This window comes from Mustela erminea, chromosome 1 (genome assembly GCF_009829155.1).
Source record: "Mustela erminea isolate mMusErm1 chromosome 1, mMusErm1.Pri, whole genome shotgun sequence".
In the NCBI taxonomy this organism is placed as follows: Eukaryota; Metazoa; Chordata; class Mammalia; order Carnivora; family Mustelidae; genus Mustela; species Mustela erminea.
The window spans coordinates 172,700,299-172,720,294 of record NC_045614.1 but is presented as its reverse complement, the minus strand read 5'-3'; the positions used below and the strand labels follow the sequence as shown (position 1 = coordinate 172,720,294).

At 37.9% G+C, this 19,996-nt stretch overlaps 1 protein-coding gene and 1 long non-coding RNA gene across 5 annotated transcripts in view; one reads left to right on the top strand and one right to left on the bottom strand.

Moving 5' to 3' along the window:
• COL8A1 (collagen type VIII alpha 1 chain) overlaps positions 1-19,996 on the top strand; it is a 153,126-nt gene that overhangs the window by 98,326 nt on the left and 34,804 nt on the right. For all 4 annotated transcript variants that reach the window (XM_032351181.1, XM_032351170.1, XM_032351191.1 and 1 more), the window contains one exon: positions 786-906. The gene's annotated coding sequence lies outside the window, so the exon portion shown is untranslated. The remainder of the gene's footprint in view (positions 1-785; positions 907-19,996) is intronic.
• Positions 14,233-15,047, bottom strand: LOC116595152. The gene is made up of 3 exons (XR_004287540.1): positions 14,988-15,047; positions 14,500-14,572; positions 14,233-14,312 (listed from the first exon to the last, which is right to left on the bottom strand). It is a non-coding gene; the product is annotated as an uncharacterized LOC116595152 (long non-coding RNA).

Here is a 19,996-nt window from a genome sequence, read left to right as displayed (position 1 = left end):
ATGCAGAGAATATTTCCTAAACAAGTCTCTGTGAAATATATCAAAATAAGTTAGAGAGTATCTATTACACAGTTAAATTTCTGAAAATTGAGTTCATGTCGAGAGAAGTCCATATGATTTGTAAAAATCTAAATTACAGATGACTTAAAAAGCACATTTCATTAATTAAATTACAGCAAAAGCTCAAATGAAAACCTGAAAGTGTTGCCAAATTAAAGTTCTATCAGATCTGACTTGATAAATAACAAAGAACAATTTCTAACTCAAATGCTGTTGTATGCAAATTAGATGGAAACCTGTTGCTGGAAAAATTTACTTTTCTTAAATAAGTTTAACTTTTCTCCCTTAGGCATTACTTCCTCATAAATTTGCTTCCTCTGTAGCAAATGCCAAATCCTTTCTAAATTATCTTAAATCTGTATTAATGGGAATTAAATGAATGAGAACTTAACACATAATATAACCATGAAAACCAATAAAGGCATACAATAGATTGATCATCTGGACAAAAACCTCTATAAAGTACATGTATTAAAATAAATAAATCTATATTTGTATATGTAGAAACACAAAGAATTATTCTCTCCTAATCACTTTACGAGAATCTCTGTATCTTCTAAATGTACACTTACATTTTGGTAAATAATATTTTTTACCGAAGCATGTACTTATACAATCTTATTATATAATTTCTCCTTTGACCCCAAAACAATATACTTTGATAATTACTCAGCTTCTTGTTGTCTTCCAAATGAGTAGAATTATCTTCTTTTTTCCTACCTCAGAAGCTATTCTGGAAAGTGAAGCAGCATCTGGAGAAGAAAAAGAAACCAGCTGTAGGCGTGCCACAAGAAAGCACAAGCAAGGACACCGGTTCTTGATTCCACAGGCTGGCCAAGTCTAAATGTAAGTGTGAGAAGCAATGGTGGGTGGTGCAGTGGCCCGGCCCTGGGTGGTCCACAGGCCAACTGTGGACTGAAGTCACTATCCCTGAGCACAGGGGCTATTGGCAGACACTGGGGTATCCGGCCTACCTGCAGTTCCTATGTCCCATCCACATCTTCACTGCCGCAAAAAGCCTGGAGACCATCACTAATGCCAGGTTTTAAAATCCCCCAGGGTAAAATACATGTGCAGAGTGTGATTCTAGCTGATTTTTAAGCCCAAGCATGTTGAATAGAGTCTTAAAATAATTACTTCCATAGGACCTGACTAGGTATCCAAGTGTTCACCAGATGCTAGCAGCTAGATTTTGCAGAGGAAAATTGCTAACTTAAGCTTCTTTTCATGATTCAGCAGAGGGTTTTAAGTAATAAAAGATCTGGAGATTTGTAAAATAAATAATTCCAGTGCAAATGGGAAAATTAAAATAATCTTATCATCTCCCAGTCATGTCTGTATGTGCTTTTCTACCATTATCAAATTTCTCTTAATTGGGCCAAGGTTTTGTTGGCTTTTTTTTGGGGGGGGGGTCTGGCTGATACTTTATAGTTTTGAGTTATGAGCTGAAATGAAGAAATGATGCCTTTCAGATGACTGAAGTGACATGTATTAAATTTCCCTAATGACAATCTAGGATGTATGAAACAGAGTGAGATATAACAAGTGCAGCTTTATTCATATAATATTGAATATATCCACAATTAAAAACCAACAACATGCCAATATTTCTTATTCTTTGATTGATCTCTTAGTTGAAACAATTAAAACATCAAGTACACCATTAACTTTTGAACTTTGACTGGAAAAAGGAAAAACACCATTCATTTCTGACAAGTAGACATTATTTCATAGTATCCGCAGCCATCCCATGGTTCTTACCATTGCCTGGTCTTAAGTGTGACTTTTGGATACCCAACTCAATATTTCCTGATATTCAATAGCACAATGGCTTTTCATAGTCTATTTCATTTTATTTGGTAATTTGAAGACTAAAGAGTTAAGATTCCTCAGATTTTTACATCTTTGCTCAAGGTGCACTTGAACAAAAAGAAAAGCATAGCATCGGACCCTACAGCTAATGCCACAGGACCACATCCTGTCTAGAACGAATCCGTTCAGAATTTTTGAAGAAATGCAAATACTTTAATGATTTTCCTAAGGTATCACATTTTTACTACAGGTACCTCTAATTGTTTTGGCTGGATTCCATCAAAGCCAGATGTTAATCAAATGAAATATTTATAATGCAAAACCATTGAGTAAAAATAGATGTCCGTTTAAGCAAAGCTTAGAGGACTCAAACCAATCATGTATTTTGGAAAAGCTGATGAAGGAGGTATGACTCTGTTACATTCATAATGTCAGGGTAAGGCTCTGAACTCAATCCAAAGAAATTTTATAATTGTTGCAATCAACTACAGGCTCGGCTTCTGGATTTCTGCTAACAAAATCTTGCTGCCAAGGACATTGATGGGCTCACCCAGTAAAAAATTATAATAATAATGTTAAACTAAATCATAAAAATACAGGAGGTGGTTATTATAGGGTAGAGGAGAGGAACTGCTTGTAAAGTTATGGTGTAAATATCAAAAATACATTTTATTGGACTTTTTAAAAATTAAGCTTTGTTTTTACACTAGGGTGCAAAAGCAATAAAATGTAAAGGTTACTCAAAAAACGATTTCATTCAATAGTCAACAGCAATGATTCAGCAAATGAAAATAAAAATTACATTCATTCAACATAGTCATCAACTCAGGCAGGCCAAAGCTTATATGTGATAACTTTCTAATAAAAATAACCAGCTGAAAGTCATTTTAAAGAAAGAATTTTGATAGAGAAAAGAATAAAGAACTTTTTGAATGGGTTTCTTCTCAGTGAAAACAAACTTGGTTTGTACCTAATTTCGTATAGTATACAGCTCTAGATATTTTGTGTGGTTTTTCAAGTTCCATGAAGAAATTCATTTGAAATGAATTTAGAAAAAAAAATGTAAATATAAAAACCATGATAGACTTACAGTTAGAAAAATGGAAATAACTCATGATAGCTAATCCTCTGTGTGCTCTCCAAAAGTAAAGAATGCTAATTTTAAAATTATTGAATAATCTGGAGTTATCCTTCAGATCATCTTTTTACTTTCTGAAAATATAGATTATGGAATCATATGTCATAGACATTTTGGTAGAGATTTCCATATTTTCTTCAAGTTAAATAACATATATCTCTTAGTGACAATTATCATGGAAATAAACTGCTTTCACTCATTAAAATACCTAATGGGCCTTACACACACTTAAATAGTATGGATTGAATGGAATTATTCTCACTTTCTGTTCAGAGATAAATGTATCTCTTGCATTGACACTAGAGAGGTATCTCACACGTGAGAATTCATGAGCTATATCTGTAACCGAAAGTATCCATGGAAAATCTGCTGAATTGATCCATATCTGTTTCATTAATCAAGCCCACTGCAGAAGGGCTTTCTTGTGGTTCTACTATATTTTGGAGGTAAATAGAGTAGGGAAACCACAGTTCAATTTAGAAGTTGTCTGAAATATTGAAGAACATAGGGTTTTAGACTATATGACAGCAATAAAGTCCAATCCTTGATGGTTGTAATTCTGATATCTAAGTATATAAATATATGTATCATTTTAACTTCAGAACATTATGAAAATTGTCAAGAAGACCTTAACTATTTAAGATGGAATTTACTTCTTACTGATCCTCTCTTCCTTATTTCTTTTTTGAAGTAGAAAAGTTTGGAGGTTTTTTATTTTGTTTTGTTTTTCTAAAGCTGGCTTGGTACGAACGGCTTTAGTTGAAGCAGATGGCTAGAAGTCAGAATCCCCAGATTCTATCCTTGATTCTCCTACCAACGGGGAATGTGGCCTTCGGCAAGTCATGAGAGTAAATCTACAATAACAGGGCTAATAATGCCTTACATATGTATGGTGCTTTCTGATCTAACAGAGCACTTACACACACAGTATCTTATTTAATCTTACACCCAGCCTCCTAAGAGGAGTATTGCAGTTACTAACAACCTCCATTACAGAGAGCAGAAATTTGAGGCCCAGAGACACTAAATCACTGTTCACAGCCACTTCGATATCAAATGTCAGAACCAAGAACAGGCACACAAGATTCCAAGCTGGTCTCTGTCTCCTCACCTTTACGCCATGCTGCCAGCCTCTGGTGCCTCCAAAGCTGAAATGATTAGAGCAGCACTGCCCAATATGGTAGCCATGAGCCACATGGCTTGAGCACTTGAAATGTGGCTAGTCCCAGTTGAGACGTATTGTGAGTGTAAGACACATGTGAGATTTCTAAGACTTTGAATGAAAACACAAAGAATGTAAAATATCTCAATACCTCTTATATCGATTGTACATTAAGATGACCATATTTTGGGGACGCCTGGGTGGCTCAGTTGGTTGGATGACTGCCTTCAGCTCAGGTCATGATCCCGGAGTCCTGGGATCAGGTCCCGCATCGGGCTCCCAGCTCCATGGGGAGTCTGCTTCTCTCTCTGACTTCTCCTTGCTCATGCTCTCTCTCACTGTCTCTCTCTCAAATAAATAAATAAAATCTTAAAAAAAAAAAAAAAGATGACCATATTTTGGATATCTTGTGTTAAATAAAACATATTTAAATTTATCTCACCTGTTTATTTTAACTTTTTTTAAAAAAAGATTTTATTTATTTATTTGTCAGAGAGAGAGAGCACAGGCAGACAGAGGCAGAGAGAGAAGCAGGCTCCCTGCCAAGCAAGGAGCCCGATGTGGGACTCAATCCCAGGACGCTGGGATCATGACCAGAGCCGAAGGCAGTTGCTTAACCAACTGAGCCACCCAGGCATCCCTGTTTTAATTTTCTAATGTGGCTACATATGGAAGATATATGAGAATTACCAAATTGATGACCAAATTACAGCTGTGAATCTGCATTGTTCTATGTGTGACAGAATCATTGGAAATTTGTCTCAAACATATCAAGACAGATGCATAAACAAGCCCAGTACCGTGAAATTCTGAACATTGGAATCTTCTAGTCCAGCTCTATGGAATCTTCTAGTCCAGCTCTATCCGGTAGAAACGATGAGAGACTTTCAGACAATAGAAACAAAGAGAAACATCTAATGTGAAGTCCTATATGTTTCTCTTTGTTTCTATTGTCTGAAAGTCTCTCATCGTTTCTACCGGATAGAGCTGGACTAGAAGATTCCAATGTTCAGAATTTCACGGTACTGGGCTTGTTTATGCATCTGTCTTGATATGTTTGAGACAAATTTCCAATGATTCTGTCACACATAGAACAATGCAGATTCACAGCTGTAATTTGGTCATCAATTTGGTAATTCTCATATATCTTCCATATGTAGGGGAAATGTCAGGCATCATTAGCTGATGCTTCAAATTACTCATTCATTGAAAGGGGTCATATTATACTTGCTGAATGCTTGAAAGGCTTAGAGTACGAGAACCATGGAAAGAACTATAAATTATATTTATGACTCTGCAGCACACTATTTTAAAATATGTTCCCATTAAACATTATAAGTGAATGAGACATTGGAGTATTAGGTGATACAGGCAATTACATATAAATTTATTATAAAATATGGCATATTTTATTCTCCCTACCAACTCTGTAAGACATTTTATATATAACCCCTGAAGCAGGAACTTATTCCTGTTTTGAAAAATCTAACTGCAAGTCCTCAGGAAAAAAAATGGATTCTTATTCAGGAGAAAAAATATATATATATAGTAAAAAATAGCCCAATCACTGAAAGCTAACATCTATTTGGCATTTATTATGTGGACTCAGCACTCTGCTGAGAGTTAGACCAAGATTATCTCATTTGGGAATTTGAAAATCCACAGTGGGAGCAGAAGCTAAGCTCTTAACCATTGCTGTCTGTTACTGCAATGCTATTAGGAATCACAGAGAAACCTATTAAAAAATATTCAAATATTTGGAATTTATTCTCTTTTATCCATTTTAAATCCACAAGCATTTATCCAGCAAATACAGTGGATCAGCTCTAGACATTGAAGGAATATTGAGTCATAAGACCAGAGCCCTGCCCTCAAAGAGTAGAGAGTTGGTAGGCTTGAGAACAGGTTTTTGAAAAATACATAACACCAAACAAGATTATATGAAGGTGGAGTTACTTTTTACTTTTTAAAGGTTGCAATAAAAATCTTTGTTATTTTCTTGATGTTACAATGTTTTTTTCTATACGTTATGACAGAAATCTTTTTAACACTGCTCTCAGTGTGTTGAAACTTGCCGTTGTTTATAAAGCAAAGGTCTCATGTTAAAAAACAAAAACCCACAAAACCCCAAAACAGTGTGGTATGAATTTCAGAGGTGCAATTCCCTCTCTATTTTATATCTACTTGGAAGGAAGTGGGCTCAAATGATCTTAAATATTTTCTGGAAAAAGGAGAATTAAAACGAACAAACAGAGAGGGACTTAAATCAAAATGGCACTGAAAATCACAAAACAGTGAAAACTAAAGAGTTTTATAACTTTTTATACGATGATAGTAATATGTTACCTTTGAAGGTAGGGATTAAAAGTTGTGTAAATTAGCTAATTATATATTAATTTTTCAAAGAATTTGTCAAATTGCCAATTCTCTAATGTTCTTGCTTACCTAGAATAAAAGAAAAACAAAATAACCAACTGTGGGTGGCAGAATTGCAGACATCTCAATGTCCCTAATTACACTTTTCTGTAATAGTTTCAGAATAAATATACATTGCTTTTATAATAAGTGAGTAGAAAAACTTCTGTAATCAACTCCAAAAGTGCCTATAAATGAGAAAGGCAAAAATTGAGAGGAGTAAAATGCAAATTTTGTTCTTAATCACAAAATTTATAAATAATAATACATTTTATAGGTTCTTCTTTCAGGCATTATTACCCTTCCTTTATTGAAGATAAATCACCCTGTGTACTATTCAAATTCTCTAGACAAGAAAGGTGAAAATTGGGTTAGGTTTTCTAGACTTTCTTAAGAAAGTGGTTTGCCCTCAGCTATGAATACAAATGTTAAGATCAAGGTCACAATATGAGCTCTGAAGCTCTGAACGATTATTGCAGCAATCAGAAAAGGACAGCACCGTGTAAAATGCAACTTGTCCCCCTTGAAACAAATTTACCATTCATCATTGCCAAAGGCGTCTGCCTAAAACTGGCCTTGGTTCTTAGGCCCGGAGATGTGTGAAATGTCATGTGAGAATATATCATATAATCACATCTTTGAGCCGGATAGATTCTTAGAGATCCTCAAAGGTGAAATGTAAAGTATTTAGGCATCCCATTTAAAAATTCCTGGAGAAATATTTGGTTTGAAAACTTCTTTTATGGAAACAAAACTAAAATTTTACTACAAAAAAAGAAAAAAAAACCTCAGAAATGAGTTCTTTGGGCCATTTAATCATTAAATCATAAATCCACCGAAAGGAGCCTTCTCGATTATCTCATCCAATATCAATATTTTGCAGATGAGAAAACTAAGGAGCAAAAAAATTAATTTCTCAGGAAATTCCTTGAGTTAAAAAAGAAAGGCTATCAAAATCCTCCTGATTTTATGCATTTATGAAAAATACGCTTATAATAAAATTATATGTATTAAAAACATTCCTCTCACCTCAAAACTATATACTTACTATGCATTATGGAGATTGTTGTGGAACAAGTAAATATCAAAACTCTTTTTCCAAGTTCAATGTCTGTCTAAGAAATGGAAAATAGTAACACTTGATTTTAAGGAAAACAGAACAGTACATGTGTTTCTATTATCATCTATAAAATAGGAATAAGAGTAGAGGATCACAAAGTTGTTTAAGAATTAAACTAATAGGGGTGCCTGGCTGGCTCAGTGGGTTAAGGCTCTGCCTTCAGCTCAGGTCTTGATCTCAGGATCCTGGGATTGAGTCCCACATTGGGCTCTCTGCCCGGCAGGGAGCCTGCTTCCTCCTCTCTCTCTCTCTGCCTGACTCTCTGCCTATTTGTGATCTCTCTCTGTCAAATAAATAAATAAAATCTTAAAAAAAAAAAAGAATTAAACTAATAATACATGTAAGATGTTTAGTGCAATACTTGCTGCATAGTTAAATTCAGTAAGTGTCAGCTATTAGTAGTAGTAGTGATGTCATTATTATTTATAACATGGTAATTCCTCCACATCCATACACCCTACCCCTCCATCAACCCCAACTCTTGTGATTCACCACACTGTTTCATGGCCCCACGCCCTTACACATGCTGGTCTCTTTTTTTTAATTTGGTCTCTTTCCCTGCTTCTCCTGGTGAATTCCTACCCACCACCCCGAAGTTCAGCTCTGAAGCTTCCTCCTCTTACATATCTTCCCTAAGATAGGTAAGATACTGTCTTTGCCTGTCTTATTTACTCTCATCCATTTTCCAGGGTACCCTGCATATAAGCCTCTCCTAGCAATTGAGAATGTGGCTTTTTTTTACTTGATCCCCTTGATCACTTCCAACACACACACGCACACACAAACACACACACACACACAAACAAACACACACAAACACACACTTAGGATTGAAAATGCATCACACTCCATTTTTTATCCCTGTAGAAATGTCAGTTGTAATGAATGAACCAACTCCTGTATAAGAAGATACTTTTTTTTTTTTCCCTTCATGAGTAGGAATAAGGCTAGAATGTGTACTTGGTAGCCTTAGTTGTGAGGGGGAAATTGGGTGAGGGTTGGAAAAACCGGGGAATGCAACTTGGCAGCCCTGGGACCTGGCTCTGCCACAAGCTTAACCCTGTGGTCTTTAGTGAGTCATTTAACTTCTCTGGACTCAGTTTCCTTCTCAGCAAAATGAGCGGGTTCTGCAAAATATCCTCTGAGGAACCGCCCAGTGCCAACATATATTTAATGTTGAACAGTGATTCATCTCAGTGGTTCCCTAACTTTAGCAGACGTCAGAATCATCAGGAGGGCTTGTTAAAACACTGATTCCTGGTCAGCAGGTCTGAGATGGGGAACAAGTATTTACATGTTAACAAGTTCCCAGGTGATGCTGAGAGACCCATTTGGAGAATCACTGATGAACCTTATTAACACAGGACAGGGACACTGTCCTGTAGTCACCTGGCTAAGAGCATTCCTGATACGCAAATTCACGATAGGATGGAGGCAGGGAAATGCAGTCTTCTGTGACACACCATAAGGAGGACTGGGAGCCTGTGGGTACGTCCCAAAAGTGGCCAGAGAAGGCAAATTTTGCTGATCGAAACTGTTCTGTTAAAGACCCACCTTGTGGGGAAGAGGCAGCCTGAGTTTGCAACGCTGTGAGGCATTGAAAATAGACTCCAAGGTTTGACCCATCTGCTAAAACCCACGGCTGCTGAAGTCACAGTGGATTACAGTTGCCATCTAGCGATGGTTTTCAATTACTACATCTAGAGACGACAATGAAGAGTTTTCTTTGGAACAATGCTTTTCCCCCCCCCCCAAAACTGTGTTCAAGATGAGAACCCCTAAGAATAGGTTCTAATGCACTTCAGTATTGTCAAGGTTTGTATCTAGGTATAAATGTAAATATGTATCTAGCACTTCCTAGGTACCAGGCGCTGCTCTAATACTTAATATATGTTCAGTTATACATAGCAGCCCAATGAGTTCGATACAATTATTATTCCTGTTTTCCCAGAAAGGAAATATAACAAGATTTTTTTAAAAAATTTTAAAAATTTAAGAACCTTGCCTGAGGCTGCCCAACCAGTAAAGCAGTACAGCTGGAATTGAACCTAGACCACTCCCAGAGAGAGATTGCTCTCTTATACTGGCAATTTAAAATAGTTACCCAAACAATCGTTACCTGTAAACAGTTATGAGGTCCCAGGTCAATGTCTGAAAAAACTCATAAAATATATTCTGACGCAAGAGTTTTTTCTGATTCTTCCAAATAAAATCAATTGATGTAGATAAAGACGTGCTTCTACCCACACAAAAAGAGCACCAACTTGGAATTAATTTCCAACTTGTTATGCATCCTTAGACAACTCATTTAACCTCTCTGGGCTCCACTTTCTTCATCTATAAAGTAGTGGGAAAATTAAAATGTAATTTACATTTTGGGGAAGTTCTTTAAAACAAGACTGAATTTTAGAGTTAGAGTTATCCAGGGTATGTGATCACAAGAGAAAATACCGAGAGGATGGGCAGTAACTGTATGGGTTTTTCTTAAATGGTCCTACATGTGGGAAAAGAGCCAGGATGGAAGATTTGATCTTCAGGTCTATTGCCCAGAAGTGCAGTAAATAGCAACACTCATGGAATTTGCAGTGAAGTGAAGAGCTCATCCAGTTTTGCTTGTCTTCTGGGATGCTGCCCTTGTCCTGTGCACCTGAACTCTGTGCTCCTGCCTGTTTCAGCCTCCCAAGAGTCCTCACCAAAGGGCTCCTGCAGAACACTCGTGTCTTTGCTGATGGATTGAAATTCAACCCCACTCACTTCAGACTCTTTTATTGGAGATTTGCTTGGATTTAAAAACCTGGCCCTTGCTAATTCTTTGAGCTTCTTGTGTAAGACTTCTGATACTAAACTATTTCTTACCTCAATAACCCAAACACTACAGAACAGTTACCAAAACAAAGTCCTAGTGGTTTCTTTATATTGTGTATTTATAATATGCTAAGATCTGCTGATATAAAGATTCTTGATAATGAAGGAAAATAAACATGTAGACAGAGCTATAGAAACAAAGGGTAATAATTTAAATAGAGTAAAATATCACTATCTCACTTTAATAGATTTTTATGTCATTCCAAGTATATGCATATATTTAAATCAACACAGCAAACTCAGAATTAAGCTAGAAAAAGTTTATTTGAGAACTTTATTTGAGAAATGAAGGAAATTGAAGCACAGAAATTTTAGATTATTGATTTATTTATCTGACAGAGAGACACACAGTGAGAGAGGCAACACAAGCAAGAAGAGAGGAAAGGAAGAAGCAGGCTTCCTGCTGAGCAGGGAGCCCAACCCAGAACTTGATCCCAGAACCCTGGGATCATGATGGGAGTGGAAGGCAGACACTTACCGATTGAGCCATCCAGGTGCCCCAAAGCACACAAATTTTAAATAGCTTCAGGAAAATAAGGTCCATATAATCCCAATTTTTAGGTCTCTGCTTACCCCAAAATTATGGTTTCTTTCAACAATAAAATCTTGACACAAGATGACTACGCTCTGACACTTTGAATGAGAAAGAAGTTCCTTGTACAAATATGGTAGAAGTAAAAGATTAATTAGACCTTAAGCATAGTAAAAAGTATTAATTCACTCAACAAACATGTGTTGAGAATCTACTATGTGCCTGGCACTGTTTTAAGTTTAGGGGATTTAGCAGTGAATGAAGTCAAAAATGACATTCTAGCTTCAGAGCTTACATTCTATTTAGTTGAAGAAAAGATAATAAATAGGAAAACAAATAAATATGTAATACTGTGTCTGGTAATGAAGAAAAAACATTACCAGGGGCATAGAGAGGATCACTTTAAATCGAATGATCCAGGTAGACCTCTCTGTGATGACATTTGATCAGGGGTCTGAAGGAGGCTAGCTTGTGCAGAGATCTGGAAGGGAATTCAGGCAGAGAGAGAAGCAAGTGGAAAGTCCCAGGGTTGGGAGCCAGCGGGGCTTGCTCCAGAATAGCAAGGAGACCACGGGCCAGAGCACAATGACTAACAAGATGGTATTCGGGAAGAGGGCAGGGCCATAGGATGCATGCCTTGTGGGCTGTGGAGGCAACTTGGAGTTCACAGAAATTCAATAGGGAGGCATGGGATGGTTTTGACAGGGCCTGGTCTACACCATTAAATCATCATTCTCGTTTCTCGGGGCAGACTAGACCGGGGCAAGAGTGGAAACAGAGGCTTCACTGAGGGATTATAACAATGATCCAGGCAAAACATGATGGTGCCTTAGTAATAGTGGCTCAGGTTGCATTTTTATGAAGAGGTCCTAAAACTGGCTGATGCACTGGCTGTGTGAGAGAAGGGCATCTCAAGCACAATTCCTATGTATCTAAAATAGTCCATTCATAGAAGCAGAACAGAATGGTGGTTGCCAGGCACTGGGGGGAAGAGGAAATGGAAAGTTGTTATTAATTATGTATAAAGGGTCAGCTGTTCAAGATGAGTAAGTTCTAGAGATCTGTGATATCATGTTGTGCTTATTGTTAACCATATTGTCTTACATTCCTAAAATTTCTTAAAATTTTAAAAAATTTCTTAAAATTTTATTAAGAAAGTACTAATAAATATAATTAATAAATTTATTTTGTTTATGAATTAATAAATTGATAGAATATAATTAATAAATTAATAAAATAATTTAAAAATTAAAAATTATTAAGAAAGTAGATCCCATGTTACTTGTTCTTACCACAATGAAGAAGAAGGAGGAGGAAGGTGGGGAGAAGGAGGAGGAGAGAAAGAAAGAGAGGAAGGGGAGAAGAAAAAAAGTGTTGTTGTTCTCCAAATAACACCAGACTTAAAAACTGCAGTAAAACTCTGAAAGAGTTTTTCAACATCTTCTTTTGTGAGTCATGCAATGTCATTTAATCATAGCTTACCTCAAAACTTAAAATTGGAATGTTATTATGCATTTATCAAAATAAATATAAATTTAAAAAAGAGCTATATAGGACATGGGGACTTAGAGTGGAGAAGGGAGTTGGGGGAAATTGGAAGGGGAGGTGAACCATGAGAGACTATGGACTCTGAAAAACAATCTGAGGGTTTTGAAGGGACGGGGGGTGGGAGGTTGGGGTACCAGGTGGTGGGTATTATAGAGGGCACGGATTGCATGGAGCACGGGGTGTGGTGCAAAAATAATGAATACTGTTATGCTGGAAATAAAAAAAAAAATAAATTAAATATTAAAAAAAAAAAAGAGCTATATAAACTTTCAGAATCTTTGATGGAAAAAAAAAAAAAAAAAGAATGTCTCCTAAACTTGGAGCCTGAACTAGAGAAGTAGTAATATCATTTTCCAAAGTAGGAAAGCCTGAGGTACAATTAGTTTTCCAAAACTTGTAGCCCTTTAACCCTCTAATTGTATTAGTTAATCTGATTTCAGAGTTTTAAATTCAAGAGTCTTTAAGCTACATTACCACTTTTTAAAGAATGAGCCATGTACAGCACCAGTGATACCAGGCTACCACAGGGAATTGCACTCTGAGAGAATTCTGAACCAGACAATTAGCCGGAGCTGCTGTGATATTTCTAAATGTTCTTTTGTAAAATAGTTTCAAAGACCCATGACTAGAGAATTATAAAACCATGCCTTCTGTTTACGACATGTTTAGAAATATGAATAATGGAAGCAGAGCTCTCCAGGCTCTCGAGAAGCACAAGGTACAAATCCACGGTTCAGTTCAAAGGAATGTTAAATATCGGCCTGAGATTTATACTCTTGAGAAAGAAATGCTACAGTGGAATCAGGGAAGAAATGTGCTGGGTTTGTGAGCCAACAGCTCTTTCGTGGGAAGCACCATCTTCATCTGGGTCAGGCAGCTGTGTGGTACTGAGATTGGCCTCAAAGGTTTGGGGACAGTGCCACCATATCACCCATGCCTGATTGATAAGAGCAAGAAAACACTTTTGGAGTGCAAGGACTTAACCAAAATCACCAGTAAATCTAGGATAGAGGCAAAACTGAGTGAACAGTAGTTGTTAAATGGACACAGAAATTACTGGATTCATATGTAGAGAAAACCAAAGGGACACTGAATTCCAAGGAAATTGGGACTATGGTTCCTTTGTCAGGTCCCCACTCATACAGAGAATGGCTCCTTTCAACATTTTCGCTTGCCTGGTGGATACTAACTACCTATGATCATTTTTGTAGAAGAAAAAGAAATGGAATTTAATGGCATATAAATTGTATAAAGACAGAGGCCTGTCTTTAGTGTTGTGTCCCCAGCAGTTAGAACTGTCCTTGGTACCCACTGAGCACTGAGCAAATCTTCACTGAATGAATAATTAAAACCTAAAAGCTGGAAAAAATGGTTAAATCTAAGGAAGGAAAAGCATCGTTTTATTTGTATAAAAAAAAAAAAAAGCCCCGTTGTCAGGTGAAGCCTAATTAAAATGACAAGAGAAAAGTATCTGTGGGAGCAAGACTGGCCTAATATACTCTTTACTTCTGGTGTCACAACAGAGTTCTCATTGCCCTATATATTTACGTCATTCACTGACATGGACCGAGCCTTAGTGGGTCTTTATCTTTCACTGGTTTTTATGTGGTTCACATTTCCCATCCCTTCTCCATACTCTTCGGTGACAGGGATTACCAACCTGAAGAGATAAAAAAGAAAACTGAACAATTGACTGGCTGTAGCTCTTGACCTTGGGTTTTTGGGTTTTTGGTGGTTTTTTTTGGTTGTTTGGGTTTTTTATGACCATTGTCTCGACTCTAAGAGTCTCAGATCTGTGTCTAAGACTCAAATTTGCCTTAAGCTTACATCACTTCATTCACCCTGACCACTTCTGACCTCATCCTCTGGGGCAGCCTTCTTTCCATTGTCATCATTCTATCTGGTCATTCTGTTGAGTGGCTAAAGATGGAAACGAGTAAGGGCAGAAAAATAAGAGCTTAAAAGGGAACTAAATGGGTTACATCCGTTCCCAGACCAAGACCTCTTCAGGAAAACATTGGCAGCCTCTCTTATAGCTAAGCTGGCCTGGAATCCAGTCTGGGTGTAAGAGGCTGTTAGCACTCAGCCTTGAGCAGGAATCTGTCCTTATATCAAATATTCTTCGAGATCTTTGCATCTAAGACCTTTTAGAAATGTATGTAAGTCATTCTAAAGTGAGAAAACAAATGGGATGCAGTCTAGTCTAGAAAGCCACGGAGAGATAATAAAATAAATCTTTCCCATATCCCTTTTTGATGACATTACACTTTACACTTTAAAAATAGGTACAGGGAGGAGCCCACAGGAGGAATTTCAGTTAGGCAAATTTACTTACAAGTAGAATTTCTTCCAGGATACAAGAGCCTTGGCAAACATTGGTTGGCACATTCTTCCTAAAAGGTAAAAGCCTTTTTTTTTTTTTTCTGGCAGGTTTTAAATGACACTTAAGAGTGTCAGACAAACCTTCCAAACCATAGCCAAAAAGCAGATTTATCCAAAACACACAACATCCTCAGCCAGCTCAACATCAACAAAGAAGTTAAGCCTAACCATTACAGAATGTTAATTGTGAAACAAAATTCCATGATATTTAGGTTCCATAAACTGGACAAAGCTACTCTTGAGTACTAAGAAATATTCCTTGCTGTGGGACAACTACTCATATTTGATGCTGTAACACGTGCTGCATTACAGAAAACCTTGAGTTGGTCACAATCTGTGCGTGGACGTGGTTCTCTACTTTTAATGGACCCAAGAAGGAACAGGAGCAAGCTTACAGAAAATGTGCATTTCTATTCCAGTCTCCACACCTATCCAGATGGATTCTGTTAGGGAGAAGACAGGAAAAAAGGAAAGCCAGTGAGTAAGGGGCAGATGATCCGTAAACCAGAATCGATTGAAAATCACTGCACCAGAGTCTGAAGTGAACCCCCTGAAGTGGGGACAGTCTCCACGCAACCCTTAACTCCTTGCACCTGGCCCTGACACTGGCACCTGGAAGATATTTAATGTTTAATGAATGAAAAGCAGTTAGCATTTATGGATGCCAGGCACTGTTCTAAGCATTCTATACATATTAACTCCTTTAATCCTCACCATAAGGGACTGTTACTCGCCTCGACACTTATTAGGCACACTGCCTGCTCACGGTCCAGTGTCCTATGGCTGGTTCCTTTGTTCTATTCAGCCGCCCCCTCCTCAAAAGACTCTCACTGTCTGTCTAAAATTGCATCGATCCCACTCCCATCCAATCACAAGATCCTGTTCCTTTCCTCTATAGCCCTTGCCTCTATGTAAAATTATCTGGTTTGGCTTATTGTTTGAATAATAAGCCCTCCACTGAAATACAAGCACCATGAAAACAAGAATCTTGCACATCTTATTTGTCACTCTATCTCTAATGCTTAATTCATAGTAGACACCAAAGAAATAATATGATAAATGCAAAACAAGGGAATTGTGTTTGCCATGTAATTCCTTAGTTCTCTCAGAGCTTCCACATTTTACGACGGTAAGTGTAAAAATCAAAGGAAAGACTTTCTAACCTTCCAATGTCCTCAAAATAACTCCCTAATCTCCTTTGTCCCAAGTCATAGCATGGACGTGAGGAAAAGTAAAAACTAAGTAAGTGAAAGTGGAAGGTTTGATAGATTTCTCACTCTATGATTTCAGTATTTTATTTGAAATGAACTCTTGGGACATCAGACACTCCCATGGTCAAACATAAGTAGAAAATACCTTCCAAGATCAATTTAGATTAACCTGTTTTTATTAGCTACACAATGACACGGCTTTCATAGTTCAGAAGACTCTCCGTGTGACACCAAAAGAGCTAGTTATAGCAGTGAAACACAAACCAATTACCTTAATAGTAAAAAGAATGGATATACCAATTCACTCCACATGGCAAATGTGTCAGAATCATTGATTTTATCCTGTGCCAACAAAATCAAAATCAGGAACTGACTGTAGACTAAGGAGAAAGGAAGAAACTCATTTTAAATGGGTTTCGCATGCAGTATGTCTCAAAACCATAGTTCCTTTGAAGAGAGTCACTTGCTAGTTGACCTCATATCAAAGCTAGCCAAGCCTGTGGAGGATTCTGACCGTGGATGTTCAAAATGATCTCCTCTTCATGTGTGGTGTAGGTCTCAGACAAACGAGAGCTAGGACAGAGGGATTGCTGCTGAATGAAGCTTTTTGTTCCAAGTAATTTTTACCACTTCTACTAAAATGCAAGAAAGTGAATGCTGTCGTGATGTTGTTGGATAAAGCACAATCAAAAGCAACTAGAAACTTTAAAAAAGAAGAAGGAAAAGAAGAAGAAGAAGAAGAAGGAGGAGGAGGAGGAGGAGGAGGAGGAGGAGGAGGAGGAGGAGGAGGAGGAGAAGGAGAAGTTTTCCTCATTTTGGGTTTTTTTGTTGTTGTTTTTTTGGTTTTTTGTTTGTTTTGTTGTTGTTGTTGTTGTTGTTGTTTTGGGAATATCTTTTCGCTGTGATCATGCAGGAAGTTAGCCAGACTGGGTTGGAGTCATTAGTCATCTCAGATAATGTAGTTAGGTCTTGGGAAAATCTTTTGATTTTTGAGGAATTGCTGATCCCAAATCATATTCTTTTAGGTCAGTCACTGGGTCTTAGTATGAAACTTGGAAGTACCAAAGTAGATGTGGGAACGGGATGGAGGAAGCAACGGGACCAACACTGAGGTCTCTTCCTACTACAGGAAGGTGAAGATCTTTTACAAAGACTTCACCTAGAACAAATTTTGCTGCTGCTCCTCCCCCATAATCGAAAAAGATTTAATCAGAATATTTTAAAAGATAGAGAAGAATTTATTTTCATCCTAAAAATGTACAAGTGCAATCCAGTCAAAAGCAAAGATGATTTCTGAATTCACTACCTAAGCCCTCAAAACCATCTGGGTTAACTCAAAGCCAGAGTTAGCACATTTTGCTTTCCATTTTGTGAGAAAAACATGATTTGGATTACAAATTTCTCAGAGATTCATGCATATAGCTGTGAGATGCTGTCATTTCCTTATCAAAAGCAACAGGAGAAATTCCAAATATGAGGAATCACAGAGATTTATTGCCTTAATTCCCAGCCTGACACTTGGCTCAGCACAGAGGGTAAGCAGCCAAAAAGAAGTCCTTTGCTAAGGTAGGAAAGGAATTGGCTGCTTGTGAAGTCCAGACGTGGGAGTGACAGAAACGGGGGTTTGGGTTTTTACACAGCCAGCAAAACCTAGTCTGCTTGAAGTCGGATCAATTGATTTCTTAAACATTTCAAATAAGCAAAATTCTGCAGGAAATGGAAGCCAGATGCATTTTTAACTCAGGAGATCCTTGGAAGACAGGCAGAAAGTAATCAAACAACATCCTTTCGTTTCATTTCGGCCGTCCTCCTAAGACTTCCTCTCCATGCTATACATCCTACATGATGTAGAGACAATGAATGACTAAGTCTGGGGAGGGGGAGGGGTACAAGTAGACATTTACTTTCTAGATCATTTAAATATATTTAAATAAGAATTTTAAATTAATTCACACGTTCATTTTAGTAAATTAAGAAAGGAAGAGTATGTGTTTGATATAAATGTATACCAATTTTAAAACATTATGCTATCTGGAAGAGGATCTGAAACATTTTAGGAAGCATCTGTTGGTGAAGCAGGCACTGTGCTGGCAAATTTCACAATAACCCCCTGAGGGAGCCTGTTAGTGTCATGGCGCACACAAAGAGAGAGGCTAACTGAGATTCTGGTGATTTGCCAGAGGCCACAATGATTATAAACAGAGAGGCTGAGATGGACTTATCAAAGGAGTCCCCCACTGAGCCTCAGGACTGAAATCTACATGGAAAGAATCTGGTTTTTGAGACTAGGTTTCTTCTACACTAGCAATTGCTGGTTTCCCCCTCCTAGTACATGGTATGGGAATCAACTAGCCACTGGTATTGAAGCTGGAATCACCAGGTTAGGAGTAGTTGATACTTGTGTGCATACCAGGAATACCACCATGCCAAGTAGGCACCTGTAACTCTCCCCCAGGAGCTCTACTGGGAGAAGGAAGGGCTACTCTCATCTGTCCAGTAAGCTTCGGCTTCAGACATTTACAGGAAATATAAGAAACCTGAAAAGAAGAAACAGGCTCACCCTGCCACGCCCAACTGCTACCTTGTTAACACCTTGTTCTTCGTACTTGTGACTTTCACAGAAGACAGAATAGTTCTTTCCTCTTAACTTCACATATGCTGTCCAGAAGCCCCCAGGTTTCCTGGAACTTTCGTTAAGAATTCCAGCTATTTCAGCAATAATTTTCAGACTCCAAGCTTTGGCTGACAGAGAACAGATAGAACCAATGTCTGGGGATTTTCCCTCCGCTTTCTTCTACTTTCTCTTCCAATGAAACTGTCCCATTATTGACTTTGATTTATTCACTGTGATCATACCTTCCTTTCCAGAGCCCTTTTTTTGCAAGACAAAGAAAGAATAAAAATAGTAATGGATAGTCATCCACGGTATTTTTTTAGTTTTTCTCGGCTCTTGCTTTTGAACTGTCTACTGTTTCTTGGCCACTTCTGTGTCAGTAAAGAAAATCATGGCCATGGGACTTTTTTTTAATGTGTACCTGCATTAATTGGGTCCACCCCTAATACTTGTGATGCTTTAGGCAAAAGTACAAATGGAGGCTCACATACTATACATTTAAATCTTTAAAAGTTATGAATCAAGCCAACTGTTACATAGTTTGTGTTCTATCCCTCCACCTTGGCCAATCCACATTCGTAACAACATGAAAGGCCATGTTCAAATTTAGAATTCTCTGACTCCTTGAATTGCTACAGCAGAATGTAGAGGCTCAGAGAGATCAGCCTACTCTGAGTGCATTTTTTCCCAACTCCAGCTTGGTCCTTGACTATGAAACATAGACCATGGAGGTTTCACAACCATGCATGTGAATGCCCTATCTGTACAGCCAACTGCATCCACGATCCCTAACAAACTGCTACTCCCAGCCTTGTTTAGGACCCAGAGGTTGCACAGCCCAGGAGGACAGTTCATCTCCGGAAGGTGAACCCTGAGAAAAAGCCTCTGTATTCACTGGAATGAGCTCAGGATCCTTTGGGTAAAGAATTCTAAGGTCTTGCATATCCAGAGTAGGGTCTAGAGGAGTATGGGCTCCGGACAGCACAACTCCTTGGCTCCTCACCCCATGGCAGTTGGAGGAGGCACAGTTTCAGGAAGGTCAGAGCAGAGGCTCCTGTTGGCCTTAAGTGGTCCTCAGAGTTAACATCCCCCTGTTGTAAGGGCTAAGTGAGAATTAACCTTATTGACCGGACACTT